General features: G+C 36.1%; 1 non-coding gene across 1 annotated transcript; it reads right to left on the bottom strand.

The window, feature by feature from the left end:
• Nucleotides 1-23426: 23426 nt before the first annotated feature.
• Nucleotides 23427-23502, bottom strand: TRNAS-AGA (transfer RNA serine (anticodon AGA)). Its single transcript has one exon. It is a non-coding gene; the product is annotated as a tRNA-Ser (tRNA).
• Nucleotides 23503-23821: the final 319 nt, after the last annotated feature.

Below are 23821 nucleotides of genomic sequence, written 5' to 3'. Positions count from 1 at the left end.
CATGTTGTTAAAAAAGGTAATATTAGGTCCTGCTCAGTGGTAGAGCGTCGGCCTGGCGTGCGGAGGTCCCGGGTTCGATTCCTGGCCAGGGCACACAGGAGAAGCGCCCATCTGCTTCTCCACCCCTCCTCCTCTCCTTCCTCTCTGTCTCTCTCTTCCCCTCCCGCAGCTGAGGCTCCATTGGAGCAAGGGATGGCCCGGGCGCTGGGGATGGCTCCTTGGCCTCTGCCCCAGGCGCTAGAGTGGCTCTGTTCGTGACAGAGCGATGCCCCGGATGGGCAGAGCATTGCCCCCTGGTGTGCGTGCCAGGTGGATCCCGGTTGGGTGCATGCGGGAGTCTGTCTGACTGCCTCCCCATTTCCAGCTTCAGAAAAATACAAAAAAAAAAAAAAAAAAAAAGGGTAATATTTCCTTCTTTTTCATGGCCCCATAGTATTCCATTGTATATATGTATCACTGCTTTTTAGTCCTCTCGTCCACTGATGGACACTTGGGCTGTTTTCAGAGCTTCACTATTGTGAACAATACTGCCATAAAAATGGGGGTGCATTTCTTTTTTTGAGTCAGTGAAATGCTACTGCAGTTCTGCATATACGTACCTTTAAATTTCTAATGAATATTTATTTCTAGATATAATTTGAAGAAATGCATAGGTTAAAAAATTTAAAATTGCCAGACCAAGCAGTGGCACAGTGGATAGAGCATTGGACTGGGACGCAGAGGACTCAGGTTCGAGACCTCAAAGTTGCCAGCTTGAGTGCGGGCTCATTTGGTTTGAGCAAGGCTCACCTGCTTGAGCCCAAGGTCGCTGGCTTGAGCAAGGGGCCACTTGGTCTGCTGTAGCCCCCCCCATCAATGCACATATGAAAAAGCAATCAATGAAAAACTAAGGTGCTGCAACAAAGAATTGATGCTTCTCATCTGTCTCCCTTCCTGTTTGTACCTATCTGTCTGTCTCTCACTCTTTCTGCCTCTATCATAAATAAATAAATAAATAAATAAATAAATAAATAAATAAATAAATAAAATTGTGTATAATAAATAAAGTTCATATTTTTTCATCATTGTGACTCATCATTTGGTGGAACAGAGCCATGAATAAATGAACAAGCTGTCAGGGGTGAATATGTTTGAGGGGCTGGATGAAAGAGAAGGTAGGGAGTAAGCAAAAAATATATAAATATATTTAATATATATACATACACATACATATATATATACATATACATACATTTCCCTATATATATACAGGGAAAAGCAGGTGGGTTAGGTGGAGGTGAGAAAGGGAGAAGGGCTTGAATAGTTAAGAGAGAAACTTTGCTTGGGGGCATGGGCAGTTGTGCGTTGTGCAGATGATGTTTTGTTGAGTTGTACACATGAGGCCTGTATTGTTTTGTAAACCAATGTCATTCTAAGAAATTCAACAAAAATAAAAAATGAAAGTATTCTGGAAAAAAATAATCTTGTTACATATAATTTATTTCAATTCCAGAAGAATTTATGTTAACCAACTATAAAAGTAGAATATCTGGGGTATATTTCTAATGTTATTATAAAGATATTTTAAGTTAAATAATTTTAAGAGCTTTTCTGTTTTCTAATTTAAAACTGTAAGAATTTTAATATTTGGATATTTTACCAAAATCTGTAATTGACTTTCCGTTAATGAAAAATTAAAAGCTTTTACTCATAAAGTACATTTATTTAAACATGATTGAGAATACAACTTTAATAGTAAAATATTAAACATATAACAAAAATACCATTTTTAATCTACTTAAATAAGTATTAAATGAATATTTTGTCAATGAAAATCGATGCACAAATTTTTATTGGTTTTCTAATCACATTTCAATATGTTATAATTTAGTGAACTTCAGGGAACTTAAAGATTGTATAGGTACTAAATTATATATTTTTTTCCCTCTGTGTTCTAAATGTAATACCAGTATGCTAAAATCTATTTTACATAAGCATTTCTTAATAATTAAAGGCATTCAACAGCCATAAGCTTTCAGTAGGTAACAGATTACTATGCAACAAGGAACAATGAGATCTCTAGGCAGTCTTTCTGTATGAAGTTCCATTGCTAATACATTTCAGAACGCTGTAATATAAAAATGAACAAAGAAAAAATATTTCATCATCACCTCTTGGGTATTGTACAATGCAAATTTTATCAGTTCTTTTCTAAGCCAAAACACAAACCTCTCACCTATTAAACATGATAAATTAACATAAAAGATACACAGGAGTCCAAAGACAAAATGGAAGAGATAGTATTACTCACTGGGAAGTCCAAGCAATGAAAGAGCTTGAATAATTTTACTTTGTTATTCCTGTGCAACAAAAGAGTCATTGTAAATTCATTCCACATGTTTTCTTTATTTATACTTTTATTCTACTTGGGCAAATGTATTCTTTAATATGTTGAATATATGTATTCTCCCCATAATAGTAAACTCTATATAATAAGTCCATTTTTTCTATTAATATTTAATCCAAATTTGAGTTATTTTAGGAAAATGTTTTAAAATAACAAACTTGGAAATATGATATCTAAATTACAAGAGAGACAAGAATGATAATTAGGACATAATTTTTTTATACAGTTCCAACAGAGGAATAAATCATTTGGCTTTCCAAATATACAGGTGGTCACCAGGAGGTAAATAAAAGGTGTTTTACGTTACAAAGAAATGCAGTCTGATAAGTAAGTGCCTTAAGTTTCTATAGTTAAAAAATTCTATCTAATCTCAATATATATATACTCTATCTAATCTCAATATATATATACTCTATCTAATATTATACTCTATCTAATCTCAAAAGATCTCTATATTTGTGACAATCATATTTTTATTTTAGACACAATAATAATCAAGATAAAACTTTTCAGTGTGGTACACAAATTATGTTGGATAAAAATTTAAAATTTATCCTTAAAAATGTAAACTGCTAGAGAGTTAAGAAAATTGTAAGAATCCTCCAAACTCTAAGAAATGCAATTTAAGAGACAAAAACCAGGCTAGATTGAGTTAGAAGCATCTGTTTTCCCTTGGTCTAAGGCAGTTTAGGGTTTTTGTTTTAATTAGCTGAACATTATGTGTAATTGGGGCAGAGAGGACATAGGAGGTTCAGTCAAAACCTCTTTGTATAAAGTTGGAACTCAGGAAAGGTTTTATCTTCAGTTAGGTAAAACTCAAAAAGTTCTAAACTGCAGATGGAAATGTTTGAGATGCTTTTGTTACTTTAAAGAAAATCTCTCTTGGGATTTTCCTATCACAGTATGCTACCAAATATGCTTGACATCAGACTTTATTATGTAGTACTCACATTATAAATTAAAGGTTTACCTTAAAGTGGTCCTACGTAGGTAGTTCCTTGCTCACACTTACCTAAAAGAAGCAATGTAAGTAGTCTCACGTAAAAAGACCTTTTAGTAAAGCCTTCAAATAATCTTCAAAATTTATTTTTAAGAATAGAAGATTCACAAAAATATTAAGTAGACAAGTAAAAAAAATAAATTCTTAGTGAGAGTTAACTAAAGTAAAAATTTCATGATTAGAACAAAAAAAACTGTAATTATTGGAATTATTAGATGCATAATATAATATATTTAATATTCTTAGAGAAACAAAAGATAAGATTTTAAAAAATGATGAGAAAAGAGGCTATCAAAAATGTCTAGATTTTAAAACAAAGCAAATGTATAAATAAATAAATAAATACAAATTTATATGTGTATTAAATGTAATATAAATACATGCAAAATATATATTAAAGGAAATCAAAGGAGAGAATTTTTAGTAAAATTTATTAAATAAAACATTATGATATTGGTGCTCAAGTATAAATAAATAAATCAAGTTATTTATGAAAATACAACAGAAATGGCATTATAGATTATAAAGAAGATGAGCAATTCTAGTATTTCTTGCTTCTAAATAAGAATCAGCTGTCATTTTGAGGTTTATTTTTTTATTCCTCATCTGTTTATAAGATTTTTTTTCCCCACACTCTTTGGTTTTTAATAAAATTTCTCTTTTACCTAATTGTGGTTTGCTTTGCATGTATCCAACTTTGATTTCATCCTGTTGTTGATTGATATTGCTCAGCAAAACTTTGATAATTTTCTGCCATAATGTCTTCACATATTTTGCCTGTTCTGTTTTTACTCTGCCTCTGAGGTTCTAATTTCAGTATAATATACCTTTCACTATATCTGTCATATCTCCTGTTCAATTTTTATATGTTCATTTTTTTCTCTTCCGTCTTCATCCTTGTTAGTTCTACCCTATCTTCCCATTTTCTATTTTTTCAGCTCTGACTAATGTATTAATCTAATCATTCAGTTTTGAAATTACAGTTATCCACAATTTTCAGCTCTAGAATTTCCAATTGATTTTTTTAAAAGATCAAGACCTCTGCCAAAATTATTAAACTCCTCTTTACTTTTTAACATATTAAGTATAATTTTAATATTTAATGCACACGTAATGCCCCCTTCAGCTAGATTCCCTATGAATCTGTCTCTAATATCAAATTATATGTGTGATTATTCTTAATGGAGTGCTTGGCATTGTAGATAAAAATAGTAGAGATAATTTAAGCTCTTCTTCACAGAGCATTTATATATTCTTCAGCCAAACGGCCAAGGCCAATAGCAATTCCAAATCAACTTAATCTAATTTAGTTTTGAGAAAGCACAGTTTAAAGCTACCCTCCCATCTTGGTGAGGGTGGTTTGTTTCCAGGAATCCTGTACACTTATATTATAGCACTCTATTTCTTTACTAATCTATAGAGTTTATCAGCACTCTCACTCCTTATTAAGTCCCAATATCCAATTTTTTCCTCTTAGCCACGTCAATCTGTTCAAAGTTTCTTTCAAATTCTAACCCTGATATAACAAACAAAGCCACAAATATTTAGATAAAAAACAAGCAAAGAAAAAAGTCATTTTTTTTCTTTCAGATCCTGGCTTCGTAAGTTATTAATGCCTTGCTAGCTGTATATCTTATAACATATATTTCCAGCATATATTTTCCAGCTATTTGCTCTTATTGCATGGGTTTGTTCAAATACTTAATGCATTGCTATAGCAAAGAGAACTCTGGTAACTAACTGTTCTTTAGACCTGGAAATCAGACACTATTCATAGCATCTTGCTACAGTTGATGTTCATTTTACATACTATATTTTAAGAACATCAATATCTGTTGGCCAAATTTTTTCATATTTTTTGTACATTTCTTTTTGTTGCCACATGGGCATCCAAGCACTATTGTTTCTAACATATATTGGTGATTCTGTTGAAATATGGACAGATTCTACTAACTTTAACCATTGACATTGCTGCCCAGGTCTACTGATTGGTTTCCACAGAAAAATGTGCGCTCCAGCATCTTCTGCTGACCTCTTCATTTTCTTAAAAACCAATTTACTTGCAGATAGAAGGAGAAAAGCAGGGTGTGCATACTGGTGAGAATTATGAAACAAAGATTAATGGATGGTGCTTGTCAAAGATTTGCTGAAGTCAAGTATTCTGCACAGACCGCCTGATACAGCAGTCATGCGTTCGTTCAGTCTATAGACTTTGGGACGTAAAAATGGAATCATGCCAGATGAGTGAGCTAAGGAAACGTGAGTGCTTGAATGGTAGCAATGCATCCCACATGCTTCACCTTAATAAAGCCTGGCAAGTCACCCTTCTTAGACCTCATTTTTCCTCTGTCAATTGAATGTGATAACATTTCTAGGAGATAAAGGCTAGGAGTGGTATGTAAAATACCTCAGCCTTTAATTTACTCTGAGCTCTCCATTTGACTTTCCAATCATGCTTGCCATGGTACCAATAAGCAATTTAAGATAAATTAATCTGCATTTAAAAGACTAAGTGCAGATACATTTAAAATTGTAATATAAACTGTAGTTCCAATTCAGGGCACTAGTATAATAGACCTCTAGTGTTTGTTGATATCAGGTGGAATCAATTTTTGAATACTGCAAAGCGAGACTTTAAGCTTTTATTATTATATACAGCAGGATGTTGTCTTTTATATACATGAAGAGAACTGTATATTAATTAGCTTCTAACTAAAATATTAGTGCCTTAGTTTGGACATTGAGCCAATCATAGAGTGTTAACTAATTATTACTCCAATATTCAGGCTCTAAAATATTCATACTACATCCAGTGATACCATTTCTTTTTACTGATTAAAAGAAATAGCAAGAATGCTGGGCAGTAACAAAAATCTTCTCTATAGAACAAGACACTTGTTTATCTAGAGTAGAAAACACAGTTTTAAAGGTAAGTCCAGTTCTCCACCTAAGAATCATCTTTGCTTTAGGGTTATTACACTTCAAAGTATCTACTTGCCATGTGGAGAGAAGCATTCAATTTCTGTTTTGGTATCTAACTTAAAAAGTAGCACGACCTCAAATAAAACTATATAGCCTCACATTTTGATAATACATTGACATTTTGTTTGTTTCCATATAGTGTTTCTAGAAATTTAAAATTTTAAAGTTAAATTTAAATCAAGTTAGAAGTATTTGCGATTAAATGAGAAAAAAATTTTAAGTGTCCCTGAGAAAATTTTAAAACACTATTTACATACTTTCAGAATTCATTTTCTAAATTTATGTCAGAGGTGGTAGAGGTGATGACAAATTCAGTGAAGTTAGAAAGTAAACTGTGGCCTGACTGGTGGTGGCAAAGTGGATAGAACATTGACCTGGGATGCTGAAGCCCCAGGTTCAAAACAGCGAGGTCTCTGGCTTGAGCGCAGGGTCACTGACATGAGTGTGAGATCACCAACATGATCCCATGGTCGCTGTCTTGAGCCCAAACATAGCTGACTTGAAGCCCGAGGTTGCTGGCTTGAGCCCAGGGTCTCTGGCTTGAGCAATGGGTCATTGGCTCAACTGGAGTCCCCCACCCCACCCTGCTGTCAAGACACATATGAGAAACTATCAATGAACAAGTAAAGTGCTGCAACAAAGACTTGATGCTTCTTATCCCTCTCCCTTCCTGCCTGTTTGTCTGTCTGTCTCTTTCTTGCTAGAAAGAAAGAAAAAAGAAAGAAAGGAAAAAGGAAGAAGGAAGGAAGAAAGGAAGGAAGGGAGGGAGGGAGGAAGGAAGGAAGGAAGGAAGGAAGGAAGGAAGGAAGGAAGGAAGGAAGGAAGGAAAGAAGGAAGGAAGGAAGGAAGGAAGGAAGGAAGGAAGGAAGGAAGGAAGACAAAAAGAAAGAATATTATGAAATATAAAAATAAGAGAAAATAGTAGTGATTAAAGCTGATGAGGGACTAGAAACTTGATAGTGCTACACAGAAAGTTTTAGGGCAAATGCTATTCTGAATAAGATAAACCTTTCACCTCGGATTCCAAGAAACAATGTTCTCACTAATAATATAATAATAATAATTTCACTCCTTCCCCTTCTCCAACCATCCTTGCAGTTGGCTTTATTTATTTATTTTTTTTAGAGAGAGGGAAGCAAGCAGACAGACAAACAGGAAGAGAGATGAGAAGCATCAACTCAAAATTGCAGCACTTTTAGTTGTTCATCAATTGCTTCTCATACATGCCTTGAAGAGGGGGGAAGGTTCCAGCTAAGCCAGTGATTCCTTGCTCAAGCCAGCAACCTTGTGATTCAAGCTAGTGATTTTTATTCTCAAACCAGTGACCATGGGGTCATATTTATGATCCCACACTCAAGCCGGCAGCCCTATGCTGAAGCTGGTGAGCTCATGCTCAAGCCAGAGAGTTTGGGGTTTTGAACCTGGGGCCTCAGCATCCCAGGCTGATGCTTTATCCACTGTGTCACCAACGGGTCATGCGACCCTGCTTTAGCAAATAAGAAATTTTTATAGAGAAGAGAATGTACCCACCACTACCCGGATTCTAGACTCCTGGCATTTTGATTTTTTAAATAACTTTTCCCCTGCCATTAATGTAGGTTCCGCTTTGAAAGGCTTTCCACAGTTGTAATCCAGGTTTTGAATCAGTTATGATTAAACTAAGAAAATAATCCAGCGGGCCTGAGCTAGTCAGATGAGGCCTAAAACAGTCAGGAGTTTTCTCTAGCTGTCTCAGAAAAAAACTTCAGAGATTTGAAGAACAAGAAGAATATAATGTGCCATCTTTGGCCTGAAGATAGATGTGCCCATATGACAGGGAATGCATGTCGCCTCAGGGACTTTAGTCCTTCAACCATAAGGAATTGAATTCTGGCAAAAAGAAGGATCTTGGAAGGAAATTTGCCCTGAGTCTTCAGATGAGAATTCAGACTGGCCAATGTTTTTATCCCCTTCTTTATAGTACTTTGAGGTATCCTGGGCAGTGTGACCAAGTTGTGAGTACATTTAGAAGAGAAAATAATTTTGAGGATAATATAAATATTCCTATGTCAGTATAACTTTACATTTATCCACACTTCTATTGAGTTGTTAATTCTATAGATTCTCCTAATTCTCTTTATTGTCTTAAGAATTGCAGATGTGTTACCAAAAACATTTGTATAGCATCTATCTGCAATATTCTGATTGTTTCTAAAATGATTCCCAATGGTACATGTTTATATGAATAATATAATAAAGAAGACACTTTACTAATCTGACAGGAAGCCAAGATATGTTGCTAAATATTTTAAAAAACTATTTACCCAAAGTTTAAGTAGGTAAATGTAAACAATATAAATGCACATAGTATTTTATATTTACTCATTCATGTATTCAATAATTGACCACTAGTGCCTACCATCTGGGAAAGATTCTCATGTGAATTAGAAAAAAGGAGCAGTTAAACATTGTACACTGGTTCCTCTTATGTCTCAGTGGTTAGGTTCCAGAACCCCCCAAAATAGGCGAAAATCTGCAAAGTAGCACTCTTATATTTATTTTATTATATATATATTAAGGCTTTACAGTGGTACCTTGAGATACGAATTTAATTCATTCTGTAACCGAGCTCGTAAGTCAGTCAACTCGTATATCAAACTGCCAATACTGGACCCATGCGCCAACGCGCCAACTAGTGGCAGCTTCCTGAATCATGACTCCTATCTTGGAATTTTGCTTGGATCTCGAACAAAAATATGGACTGAGTCGCAGCTCGTATCTTAAAAAAAATATTCAAATAAAATACCTAGGAATAAACATAACAAAGAATGTAAAGGACCTATATAATGAAAATTACAAAGCATTGTTAAGGGAAATCGAAAAAGATACAATGAGATGGAAAAATATTCCTTGTTCTTGGATAGGAAGAATAAATATAATCAAAATGGCCATATTACCCAAAGCAATATACAAATTTAATGCAATTCCCATCAAAATCCCTATGAGATTTTTTAAAGAAATGGAACAAAAAATCATCAGATTTATATGGAACTATAAAAAACCCCAAATAGCCAAAACAATCCTAAGGAAAAAGAATGAAGCTGGGGGCATTACAATACCTGACTTTAAACTATATTATAGGGCCACGATAATCAAAACAGCATGGTATTGGCAGAAAAATAGACACTCAGACCAATGGAACAGAATAGAAAGCCCAGAAATAAAACCACATATATATGGTCAAATAATCTTTGATAAAGGGGCCAACAACACACAATGGAGAAAAGAAAGCCTCTTCAACAAATGGTGTTGGGAAAACTGGAAAGCCACATGCAAAAGAATGTAACTCGACTACAGCCTGTCCCCGTGTACTAAAATTAATTCAAAATGGATCAAAGACCTAAATATAAGACCTGAAACAATAAAGTACATAGAAGAAGACATAGGTACTAAACTCATGGACCTGGGTTTTAAAGAACATTTTATGAACTTGACTCCAATGGCAAGAGAAGTGAAGGCAAAGATAAATGAATGGGACTACATCAGAATAAAAAGTTTTTGCTCAGCAAGAGAAACTGATATCAAAATAAACAGACAGCCAACTAAATGGGAAATGATATTTTCAAACAACAGCTCAGATAAGGGCCTAATATCCAAAATTTACAAAGAACTCATAAAACTCAACAACAAACAAACAAACAATCCAATAAAAAAATGGGAAGAGGACATGAACAGACACTTCTCCCAGGAAGAGATACAAATGGCCAACAGATATATGAAAAGATGCTCAGCTTCATTAGTTATTAGGGAAATGCAAATCAAAACTACAATGAGATACCACCTCACCCCTGTTAGATTAGCTATTATCAACAAGACGGGTAATAGCAAATGTTGGAGAGGCTGTGGAGAAAAAGGAACCCTCATTCACTGTTGGTGGGACTGTAAAGTAGTACAACCATTATGGAGGAAAGTATGGTGGTTCCTCAAAAAACTGCAAATAGAACTACCTTATGACCCAGCAATCCCTCTACTGGGTATATACCCCAAAACCTCAGAAACATTGATACGTGAAGACACATGTAGCCCCATGTTCATTGCAGCACTGTTCACAGTGGCCAAGACATGGAAACAACCAAAAAGCCCTTCAATAGAAGACTGGATAAAGAAGATGTGGCACATATACACTATGGAATACTACTCAGCCATAAGAAATGATGACATCAGATCATTTACAGCAAAATGGTGGGATCTAGATAACATAAGGAGTGAAATAAGTAAATCAGAAAAAAACAAGAACTACATGATTCCATACATTGGTGGAACATAAAAATGAGACTAAGAGACATGGACAAGAGTGTGGTGGTTACCAGGGGTGGGGGGAGGGAGGACAGGGGGAGAGTTAGGGGGAGGGGGAGGGGCACAGAGAACTAGATAGAGGATGGCGAAGGACAATCTGACTTTGGGCAAGGGGTATGCAACATAATCTAATGACAAAATAACCTAGACATGTTTTCTTTGAATATATGTACCCTGATTTATTAATGTCATCCCATTACCATTAATAAAAATTTATTTAAAAAAAAATATTCATATGTTGGTCTGTTCGTATCTCAAGGCACCACTGTATTTTGATTGAATATTCTTTTAATATGTTTTAATTAATATTTTTAATATTGTTTTCAATTTTTTAGGCTAGGAAACACTTATTTTACCACAAAAATAGTTAAAATAATAAATACATAAAAATAGCTATATAGCGCAAAATCCCATGATACAGTGAAAAATCTGCAATACAAAATTAGATAATACAATTTAAAAATCCATGATACAGTGAGACCACGAATAGAGAACCACAATATGGCAAGGGATGACTGTATTTCAAATTCCAAGAATAGAATGAAAAGTAATTTGAGTTAAAAAAATGTAAAGACAGAAAAGGGAATCGGTTGCCTTTCATCTATAATCCTGTCAAATATATCTCAGGTTGTCTCTAAAATCTGTTCTCCCTTCTTTCCTCTCATCATTGCTGCCTCAATTCTGGTCCTCATATATGTCTTGAAATACTGTAAAACAACCTTCTAGCTGATTTCTATGCAACCAGTTTATTTAGTTTCATTTGACTTATGCTGCTACTCCAGTTATCACACTAAAAATGCAAATAAATATCACACCAGTATTTAAACTGCATTGGGCCCTGGCCAGTTGGCTTATTGTTAGAGTGTTGGGCCAGTGTGTGGAGGTCCCAGGTTCAATTCCTGGTCAGGGCACACAGGAGAAGTGCCCATCTGCTTTTCCACTCCTCCACCTCTTGCTTCTCTCTCTCTTTCTCTCTTCCCCTACTGCAGCCATGACTTAATTGGAGCAAGTTGGCCCCAGTAGCTGAGACTAGCTCCATGGCCTCCACCTGAGGTGCTAAGAAGAGCTTGGTTGCTGAGTAACAGAACAATGCCCCAGATGGGTAGAACATCACTACCTAGTGGGCTAGCCTGGTGGATTCTGGCCAGTTGGACACATGTGGGGAGTCTGTCTCTGCTTCCCCTCCTCTCACTGAATAACAAAACCCCATGCGCAAAAACTGCATTGGTACTCTGGGCATATAGAATTCAATTGAAAACTTACTAGATATTGAATGTCTGCACATTTTTGCAGCATAACCCTCATCTGTGGTATATGTTTCAACTTTCTTTGTGGCAACTTGCTCCAGTCTTCCCACCTCATCTTTTAGTTAGTAGTCCATAAAACGTTGCACCCCCCTAATCATATTAGGGTCTTCCATAGTCACACAGGGTGCCACAGTTTGCCTTCCACTGCCTGGCATCACCTCCACCCTTTATTTATTTATTTATTTATTTATTTATTTATTTATTTATTTATTTATTTATTGGTATTGAAGTCTTACTATCATTGAAGACCCAGCTCAGGTACCATACTTCCTCGTTATGACATTTTTTGGTCATGCAAAGAAACACTAACTTGTCTGTCTTCTGTGTTCCCTTAGAACTGTATACATACCTAAATAAAGCCATTTTTTCATTGTGTTATCATCTGTTGGATTTTGGGCGTTTTATCTTACTTTAACAGGTGAAATAAGTTCAAAGTTTGTTTTCATCTATTATTCTTTCTAAACACCTAGCATAGTGCCTGGTATAGTGAAAATAATAATAAAAACTCAGTTATCCGTTGAGAACAATGGTGTAGTGAAATTCAATTTTTTTATACATACATTGTAGATTTCACAGTAGCTACTTTTTATTAAACTTATTTTTACATTTATTATAAGAACAATAGCAAGGAGAAAAGGACATTTTGTTTAATAAAATTTATTCACAGTCATATATTTTTTAATTATGAATTGTGCACACTGTTGAAGTAAAATACTCCCCCTCTACCTCCAACTGTGATTTGTGCCTTCTTAGTATGCCAACAATAAGACAAGATTTAAAAATATTCTATATGTTTAACCTTGAAGACAGTAATTGAAAAAAATCTTTGCTCTTCTTGTGGAAAAATCTCCACAAAAGTTTGAAATTAACTCAGAAATTGATGAAAAATGAAAACTTTAATGTATTTTTTAGAAATTGCTTTAGATGTTAGAAACCTTTCTGATTAGAACTTTTTGTAGCTATTGCTATTTATTATATAGAATATATTTTAAGGCTTAGCTATCTCTGTCTTTGGGACAGGAAGATATTTATGATTGGTGGAAAGCTTTGATTGTCACCAGCTTTCATCAGCAAAGTTCTAAAAACATACTTGTTGACCCTCCAAAAGAATTAATACAGGTTTAGGATTCTTTCTTTCTTTCTTTCTTTCTTTCTTTCTTTCTTTCTTTCTTTCTTTCTTTCTTTCTTTTTTTACCTTTCAGCTCTAAGAAATCATATGAGAAGGCTGAGAGTTCATTCTGTAAAGATATATGGTGGAAGTTGATAGAGTGAAGATGGGATAAATATCTCCCTTTTCTGCCAAACTCTTCTAAACTAAATCTTCTTAATTATAAAACTAGAAAAGACAAAACAGTGGAAGGTGAGATAAATGAGTGTTGATGTAGTCTACTCTAGAGTGGTTGTATAACCTCAGTATGGGAATAAAAAGTAATCTTCTCCAACTATCCAGAGCCCTCTTGAACAGCATCCCAGCATGACCAAAACATCTTATTAGTCATCTTTCTTTCTTGGTTCCAAAAGTGTTTGTGATTATTAGGGTTTATTTAATGAATACTAAATTAAATATATTGTTATATCTAATATACCATCATAAATTTCAGTTTGTGATTTTTTTTTCATCTTTCCAAATGACAGAGAATTTTTCTTTTGAAGTTTGGCATAATATACTGTGCAAAAAAATTGTATATGTAAGACTAAACTGATTTAATATTAGATCAATCCTTTTCTCTAAAATTAAATGTTATCAAATAGCTAAGTTGATAAAACCCTCTTATAACCAACCATTAAATATTAATCTATTTTTTAAAAAAAATTACTGAAAATTAAGAAATGTCATTAACTAAAATTTTTAAGAGAAAGATATAATTTATATATATTTAATTAGCTTAGCTTTTATTGAATTTATTGGGGTGACATTGATGAATATAATTATATAGGTTTCAGGTGTACAGTTCTATAACACATCATCTATTTATTGTATTGTGTGTGCACAACCCCAAGTCAAGTAAGTCCTTCCCTCACGATTTATCCCCCCTTACCCTCTCCTACATTCTCCCACCCTTGTTTCTCTCTTACAGTCTCCATACCAGGGGTCCCCAAACTATGGCCCGCGGGCCGTATGTGGCCCCCTGAGGCCATTTATCCGGCCCCCACCGCACTTCCAGAAGAGGCACCTCTTTCATTGGTGGTCAGTGAGAGGAGCATAGTTCCCATTGAAATACTGGTCAGTTTGTTGATTTAAATTTACTTGTTCTTTATTTTAAATATTGTATTTGTTCCCGTTTTGTTTTTTTACTTTAAAATAAGATATGTGCAGTGTGCATAGGGATTTGTTCATAGTTTTTTTATAGTCTGGCCCTCCAAAGGTCTGAGGGACAGTGAACTGGCCCCCTGTGTAAAAAGTTTGGGGACCCCTGCTCCATACAGTGGTCTGTGTCTATGAGGGTGCTTTTTTCCTTTGCTTAGTTCCTTTACCTTTTTCACTCAGCTTTTAGTCTGTTTTCAGTATCGATCTGTTTCTGTTTTGTTTCTTAGTTTATTTTGTTCATTAGTTTCCACGTGCAAGTGAAATCATGTGGTACTCATCTTTCTCGGACAGGCTTATTTCACTTAGCATAATGGTCTCCAGGTCCACCCATTCCATTGTGCAAATCAGGGGTGGTCAACCTTTTTATACCTACCGCCCACTTTTGTATCTCTGTTAGTAGTAAAATTTTCTAACCGCCCACTGGTTCCATAGTCATGGTGATTTACAAAGTAGGGAAGTAATTTACTGTATAAAATTTATAAAGCAGAGTTACAGCAAGTTAAAGCATATAATAATAATTACTTACCAAGTACTTTATGTCAGATTTTCGCTAAGTTTGGCAGAATATATCTTTATAAAGCAACTTACTATAGTTAAACCTATCTTTTTATTTATACTTTGGTTGCTCCGCTACCGCCCACCATGAAAGCTGGAATGCCCACTAGTGGGCGGTAGGGACCAGGTTGACTACCACTGGTGTAAATGTACCACAGCTATTTTATCCACTCATCTATTGGTGGGCACTTGGGCTGATTCCAAAGTATGGCTATTGTAAGTAATGCTGCAATAAACATAGGGATGCATATATTCTTTCAAATCAGTGGTTTGGTTTCTAAAAATGGGATTGCTGGGTGATAAAGCAGGTCCTTTTTTAATTTTTTGAAGAAATGCCATACTGCTTTCCACAGTGGCAGCTTCAATCTGTACTCTTACCAGCAGTACACAAGGGTTTTCTTTTCTCCACATCCTTGCCAACACTTGTTGTTTGTTGATTTATTGATGATAGTCATTCTGAGAGGTCTGAGGTGATATTTCTCTGATGATTAGTGACATTGAACATCTTTTTATATATCTGTCGGCCACTTGTACACCCTCTTTGAAGAAGTATATATTCAGGTCCTTTGCCCAGTTCTTAATTCGATTTGTGTAAGGGTTGAGTTGGTAAGTTCCTTATTCATTTTTGATATTATACCCTTATCAGATGTATTGGCAAATTGTTCTCCCATTCAGTGGGTTACCTTTTTATGTTGTTTATGGTTTCCTTTGCTGTGCAAAAACTTTTCAGTTTTATTCAGTTCCATTTGTTTATTTTTTTGTTGTTGTTTCCCTTGCCCAAGGTGATATATCAGGAAATATATTGCTCTGAGACATGTCTAAGTTTTTACTGCCTATATTCTCTTCTAGAATTTTTATAGTTTAGAGTCTTACATTTAAGTCTTTAACTGATTTTGAGTTTATTCTTGTGTATGGTGTAAGAATAAAAATTTTAATAAAACAATCATTTTTAGTTACATGTGCTTCTTTTCTATTTATACCCATATATGATCATTAATTGTCATAGATATTACCAAACAGAAAATTTTGATTGTTTAATTTAGCATTGTATCACATGCATTTTATATGTTGCCATACATGATGAATCACTTATTTGATATATTATAAATTAATTAAGTTATTCTCAATTAACTTTTCATGGCTTTGATTTTTAAGTATTGTAGATATATTTCATAAATGTAAAATTGTTTTCTTAGAAATTTTTTTAGATTACTAATCTGAAGTTGGAAAAAATATATAAAATACCTATGAAGAGAGATTTCAAGTATATGGTTTTGAACCCTGGCCGGTTGGCTCAGCAGTAGAGCATTGGCCTGGTCTATGGAAGTCCCAGGTTTGATTCCTGGTCAGGGCACACAGAAAAAGCAACCATTTGCTTCTTTACCCCCTCCTCTTTCTCCCTCTTTCTGTCTCGGTCTCTTCATTCCCTCCTGCAGCCAAGGCTCAGTTGAAGCAAGATGGCCCAGGCACTAAGGATGGTTCCATGGCTTTGCCTCAGGTGCTAGAATAGTTTGGTTGCCAAGCAATGGAGCAGCAGCCACAGATGGGCAGAGCACTCCACCCCCATAGGGGGCTAGGCAGGTGGATCCGTTGGGGCACAGGCTGTCTCTGCCTTCTAGACTCTCAGTTTTTTTAAAGTATATGTTATTTATATCAAGAGTTTTTTTATATATGAAATCAAGAAAACTTATGAGTAATGTGATTCTTGATATATTAAATCAAAATCATATTAGGTTAATAAACCAATACAGTTCATATTCTATTGTAACTACTTTCCTATACTGAGTAACTGTACTAACTTTAGTACTAGGTCATGACAGTATACATATTTATTTGACAAAAGTAAATGAAACAAAGACATAGAGAACTTCCCCTGCTATCTCTGTTGAGTTATTTAAACTCTGAAACTTTGCAGTCTCCTTTGTACATAAGAATGACAATGTCTACTTTGTAGGGGTTTTTGTTTGTTTGCTTTGAGGATTAAGCTTTTTTAAGAAAAAGCATAAAATGCCCTAGTATATTGTCTAGTATGTAACATAGTATCAAAAATTTGGGCACAATTACAAGACCTTTACAGCTAGTTAGCTAGATAGATAGATAGACAAGTCATTTGTACCCCACTTTTTTCAGATTTCAGTTATTTGTGTTCTCCCCTTTTCTTCATAAAATATCCTTTATTTATTTCCTCATTTTTTAGAAATAAGACAGATTGATGTTTCAGTTCATATATGGGTTGATTTGCATTTTTGTTTAAGCGTACACTTTAAAATCCATCATGACAAAAACAGTAGTTTTTATCTCTAGAATAATTAAAGTAATTAGTAATCTATAGTTCTTTACCTTTTTATTTTGAAATAATTACAGATTCACAAAGGTGCTAAGAGTTAGAGAGTTCCCATGTAGCCCTCACCCAGTTTCTCTTCAATGGTTTCATTTTACATACTACTATAACAACAGATCAAAGCTAGGAAAGTGACCTTACAGTTAAATGTCATTTTCTCACATATGTAGATTGGCGTAACAACCACCTGTCAAACTGCAGAACTCTCCTGTCACCTCAGAGGTTTTCTCTGTGCTCTATAGTCACACCTACCCTCACCCCACCCTCTATCCATACTCCTGGAAACCTCTATCCTGCTCTACATATTCATATTTTGTCGTTTCAAAACTATTTTGTAAATGAAATCATACAGTTTTCAGCCTTAAGATTTTGTTCTTTATTCAGCATAATGGCTTTGAGATCTGTCCAAGATTTTTCATATATTAACCTTTTTTTTTTTTACTCTTGAGTTGTATCTAATTGTATGTATGTACCACCATTGATTCATCTGTTAAAGGACACTTGGGTTGTTTCTAGTTTGGGGCTATTGCAAATAAAGTTGCTATGTGCAACTGTGTCCATTTTTCTGTGTACATTAGTTTTAATGTCTCTGGGACAAATACCAGGAATCAATTGCAGTTATATTATAAATGTATCCTTAGTTTTTCCAGAGTGGCTATAATATTTTATTATATATTCCCATGAGTTATGTGTGATCTATTTTCTGCACATCCTCACAAGCATTTGTTATTATTATTACTTTTAGTTTAGCTATTTTATATATGGGTATATAGTTATGCACAAATATTAATATAGGATACATGAGGTTGTTACCTCATGTTTGACCTTGGCTAGCAAAGTAGAACTTGGATCTAAGGTAGACTCGCACCATTTCCTGATAAGAGTGGCTCAATGTCCCTACACTGTTTGTGCAATTTGTTTATGTTGAACAGCTGTTTCCCTCCTGTGCGTCTGGAATTTTGATAGATGCTAGGCAGAGGCTGCAGCATGACCAGCTCCCAGTTAAAAACTCTGGGCACTGAATCTCTAATGAGCTTCCCCAATAGACAACATTTAGCGTATGCTGTCACATCTGATTGCCAGAGAAGGTATGTCCTGTGTGAGTACTGTGGGAGACACCTGTTGGAAACTTACACCTGGTTTCCATGGAATTCTCCTCATGCATGTTTCTTTTTTTCTTTTTGCTGATTTTGCTTGCTATCATTGTACTGTAAGACATCTTATCCGTTTAAGTATGACTACATGCTGAGACCTGTCAGTCTTCCTAGTCAATCAGCAAACCAGGGTGGGCTTTTGGACTCTGAGCAGTAGTAATATCTCATGTTAGTCTTTTTTTTTTCTTTCTTTTTTTTTTTTTAAGCAAGAAAAGGAGAGATAAGGAGACAGACTCCTGCATGTGTTCCGACCGGGATCCACCCAGCCATCCCTGTCTGGGGCCGATGCTCAAATGAACTGAGTTATACTCAGCGTCCGAGGCTGATGCTCAGAACAATCGAGCCCCTGTCTGAGAAAGGTGAAGAGAGAGAGAAGGGGGAGAAAAGCAGATGGCTGCTTCTCATATGTGCCCTGTCCTGGGATCGGACCTGGGATATCCAGACACTGGGCCAATGCTCTATCTACTGAGCCAACTGGTCAGGGCCTCGTGTTAGTCTTACTTTGCATTTCCTTACTGGCTAGTGATGTTTAACATCTTTTGTTGAGCTTATTTGGCATTTGTATATCACCAATGATGATTGGTGAAATGTCTTTCATGACTATTTATTTATTTATTTATTTATTTATTTATTTATTTATTACAGAGACAGAGAGTCAGAGAGAGAGATAGACAGGGACAGACAGACAAGAACAGAGAGATAAGAAGCATCAATTATTAGTTTTTTGTTGTGCATTGTGACACCTTAGTTGTTCATTGATCGCTTTCTTATATGTGCCTTGACCAACTGCCTTCAGCAGACTGAGTAACCCCTTGCTTGAGCCAGCGACCTTGGGTGAGCTTTTGTTCAAACCAGATGAGCCTGTGCTCAAGCTAGTGACCTCGGGGTCTTGAACCTGGGTTCTTGGCATCCCAGTCCTATGCTCTATCCACTGTGCCAGCGCCTGGTCAGTTTCATGACTATTTTATGAATGAACTGTTTTGGTTTTTACAGTTGAGTGTTGGAGCTCTTGACATATTCTACTTATAAGTCTCTTGGATTTATGGTTTGTAACTATTTTCTCTCAGTCTGGAGTATTTCTCTTTTTATCCTCAACATGGCTAAATATTTAATTTTGATGAAGTTCAATTTATTGACATTTTTATTTGTGGATCATGACTTTGATAATGTGTAAAAATATATAACCAAATTCTATGTGCTAAGGACATTTGTACTTATTTTCTTCTAAAAGCTTTATAGTTCTACATTTGATATTTAAATATTTGATCCACTTGACCTGTGGTGGAGCAGTGGATAATGTGTCGACCGAGAATGCTGGAGGTCGCCGGGTTGAAATCCTGTGCTTGCCTGGTCAAGGCACATACAGAAAGCAACACGTTGATTTTTCCCACTCATGTCCTCCTTTCTCTCTCTCCTCTCTCTAAAATCAATAAATAAGTTCTTTAAAAATACCCTTTTGACCCATTCTAAATTAATTACTTTTTTCAAAGATTTTATTTGTTGACTAGAGAGAGAAAAGAGAGGGGAACGAGGAAGAGTGGGAAGCATCAACTCATAGTAGTTGCTTCTTATATGTGCCTTGACCAAGCAAGTAAGGGTTTTTTGTGTGTGTGTTTGTGTGTGTGTGTGTGTGTTTGTGTGTGTGTGTGTGTGTGTGTGTGTGTGTGTGTGACAGTAACAGAGAGAGACAGAGGGACAGATGAGAACAGAAAGACAGGAAGGGAGAGAGATGAGAAGCATGAAATTTTCATTGTGGCACCTTAGTTGTTCATTGATTGTGATGTCATAATGTGCCTTGACCACCAGCCTTCAGCAGACTGAGTAACCCCTTGCTCAAGCCAGCAACCTTAGGCTCAAGCTGGTGAGCTTTTGCTCAAACCAGATGAGCCCATACACAAGCTGGCGACTCAGGGTCTCAAACCTGGTTCCTCTGTGACCCAGTCCGAGGCTCTATCCACTGCACCACTACCTGATCCGGCAAGCAAGGGGTTTCTAGCCAGCAACCTCAGCATTTCAGGTTGACACTTGATCCACTGCGCCACCACAGGTCAGGCATTAAGTTAATTATTGTATAACATGAGAGGCTTAGGTGTAAATCAGTTGTAAAATCAGATTTCTGATTGCTTTGTTTCCACTTGTTAAAAATACTCTTCTCCATTTAATTGCCCTTGCACTTTTTTCAAAAACCAGTAGGCTGTACTCGTAGGGAGTTACTTCTGGGTTTTCTACCCTGCTCTGTTGAGCATGGGTCTTTCCTTCCACCAACACCATGCAAAACTGCTGTTGATACAGAAAAGTCTGGATACAAGGTAGAGTGATTCTATTTTATTTTTTAATTGTTTTAGCTATTCTCATTCTTTTGCCTTGACACATATGTTTTAGAATCATACTGCCACATCTACAAAAAATCTTTCTAGAGATATCAATAAGAATCGTGTTCAATCTGTACAGCAATTTAAGAAGAATTGACATCTTTATTATGTTTAGTCTTTCAGTATATGGTCACAATATATCTCTCCACTTACTTATACCTTCTTTGCTTTTTTTATCATATTTTTTTAGTTTTCAATGTACAAGTTGTGTGCATATTTTTTTAAGATCCGCTTCTAAGTATTTCTTCTATGTGTGTGTGAGATTGTAAATAGCACTGTATTTTTCCTTTAATGCTTATATGCTCATTGCTATTATATAGAATAAAATTGATGTTTGTATATTTATCTTATGTCCTGAAAATTTGCTGTACTTGCTAATTAATTCTGGGAATTATATTCGTAGATTCCATAAGATTTTCTACAAAGACCATCATGTCATGTGCAAATAGAAAGTTTTATTTCTTCATTTCTGATCTCTATACCTTTCTATATCATTTACTTGCTGCTTCTATTTTTTCTTTGACTTTAGTTTTCAGATGTTTGAGTATGATATGTCTTGGCATAGATTTTACTTTTTATGTATATACTGTCTGGGGTTTGGTCAGCTTCTTAAATCTGTTGGTTTGTGTCTTTGGCCTAATTTAGAAAATTAAAAACTTTTTCAGCCCTAGAGTCTTTCTCTTCTTCTTATGGAATGTGATCACACAATTAGTACATCATTTTTTATTGTTCTCCAGCTTCCTGAGGTGCTATACAATTTAATTTCAATTCATTTTCTCTCTGTGGTTAAGACGGTCATTTCTGTTGTGATAATCTTTAAGTTCACTGATTGTTTTTCTGTCTCCTTTGTTGCTCTTAAGCCTACCATTGTGGGCTTTCTGTTTTTGCTTTGTTTTGGTTATTATATTTTTTATTTTAAAATATACACTTGGTAAATATATCTTCTAACTTGTTGTCAATATTCTCTATTTCTTTGAGAAGACCCTCTCTATTTTTTAGTTTTAAGCTTGTTCAAGTTGCCTATTGAAATATTTTTATGATAGGTTCCTTAAATTTTTGTCATTTAATTTCACCATATTTACAGTGCATACCAGTAGTGATATATACAGGGTGAGGCAAAAGTAGGTTTACAGTTGTTCCTATGGAAACTAACACAGTAATTAATAAGCAATAAAACAAGAATAAACTCTGTTTAGTGTACTCAAAATTGTGAACCTATGTTTGCCCAACCCTGTATTAACTGACTTTTTATTTCAGTTGAGATATTTATGCTTCTTTATATGACAAGTGATTTTCGATTAAACTTTTCTTACGCGTTTGTTTGTGTTAATTCGTGTTTCTGACGCCCATCAGGAAGGAAAAGGGCTGGACACTTCCAGGTAGCTTTGTAGTTCTCGCTTCCCTCTTGGTCTCCACTAACGCCTGTGTCTGGGGAGAGGGTTCCTCGTTATTGCTGACATTTGAGACTTTCAGCTGCCAGTACGCCCCAGGGAGACCAAGGGAGCCCTCCGTCCGGGCAAGAGTGCCTTGTTCCTCTTCCTGTCCTGAGCGCCAGTGTCACTGCGGAAGGGAAGGCACGTTCCTGTCGGGTGATGGTGCCTCTTCTGGTGCCAGCCCGGAAAGCAGGGGTGGCACATTTTCCCGGGGTGAGGCTGGAGTACCGGCTTTCGTTCTGATCTCCATTCACACTTGACAAAGGGGGTGAAAATTCGGGCTTCCTACTTTGGCTTCTCTGGCATTACCCAAACAGCGGGGCGGAGGTGCTGCGTTATAGTCTGGTGCATATGGACGGCTTGGCTCCCTCCTTAGCCTTTGTGGGTGAAGGCGGGGCCACAGCTTTTTCTGCAGTGTTGGACTGTAAAAACAGGTATTTTTTTTCTCTAAAATATTTCTGTATTATTAGTTTGTCTTTTTCTTGGCCTTTTGGTTAAAGAGAGCAAGCTTTGGGTTTTTTTGGTTTTTGTTTTTTTAATTTTCATAGAATAAATTTATATTTGGCTTTAGATCTCATTATTTAAATTTCATTTTTCAATTACAGTCTGCATTTAATATTATTCAATGTTAATTTCAGGTGTACAGCACAGTGGTTAGACAATCATATACTTTACAAAGTACCCCCTCGATATTTTCAGTATCTGGCTCTATACATAGTTATTACAATATCACGACTATATTCTTTATGCTGTACTTTAAATCCCCATTTTGTAACTATCCATCTCTACTTCTTAAGATGTATTTATTTATTTATTTATTTATTTTATATAAGAGAGAGGCAGAGAGAGAGCGAGAGAGAGAAGGGGGGAGGAGCAGAAAACATCAATTCACGTATATGCCTTGACCAGGCAAGCCCAGGGTTTCTTTTTCTTTTTCTTTTTTTTTTTTTCATTTTTCTGAAGCTGGAAACAGGGAGAGACAGTCAGACTCCCGCATGCGCCCGACCGGGATTCACCCGGCTCACCCACCACGGGGCGACGCTCTGCCCACCAGGGCGCGATGCTCTGCTCATCCTGGGCGTTGCCATGCTGCGACCAGAGCCATTCTAGCACCTGAGGCAGAGGCCACAGAGCCATCCCCAGCGCCCGGGCCATCTTTGCTCCAATGGAGCCTTGGCTGCAGGAGGGGAAGAGAGAGACAGAGAGGAAGGCACAGCGGAGGGGTGGAGAAGCAAATGGACGCTTCTCCTGTGTGCCCTGGCCGGGAATCGAACCCGGGTCCTCCGCACTCTAGGCCGATGCTCTACCACTGAGCCAACCGGCCAGGGCAAGCCCAGGGTTTCAAACCAGTGACCTCAGCATCCCAGTTCTACACTCTATCCACTGTGCCACTGTCTGGTCAGGCAAGCTGTACCTCTTAACACCTTCACATTTTCACCCAGTTTCCAAATCCCCTCCCCTCAGGCAACCATCGCAATGTTCTCTGTAGCTGACAGTCTCTTTCAGTTTTACTTGTTCATTTATTTCTTGTTTAGATTCCACATATAACTGAGAACATTTGGTTTTGTCTTTCTCTAACTGACCTATTTTACTTAGCATACTATCCTCTGCCTCCACCCATACTGTCACAAAGGGGCAGATTTCATTC

Source organism: Saccopteryx leptura, chromosome 8, assembly GCF_036850995.1.
Source record: "Saccopteryx leptura isolate mSacLep1 chromosome 8, mSacLep1_pri_phased_curated, whole genome shotgun sequence".
Lineage (NCBI taxonomy): Eukaryota > Metazoa > Chordata > Mammalia > Chiroptera > Emballonuridae > Saccopteryx > Saccopteryx leptura.
This window is presented reverse-complemented; position numbering and strand designations above follow the sequence as displayed.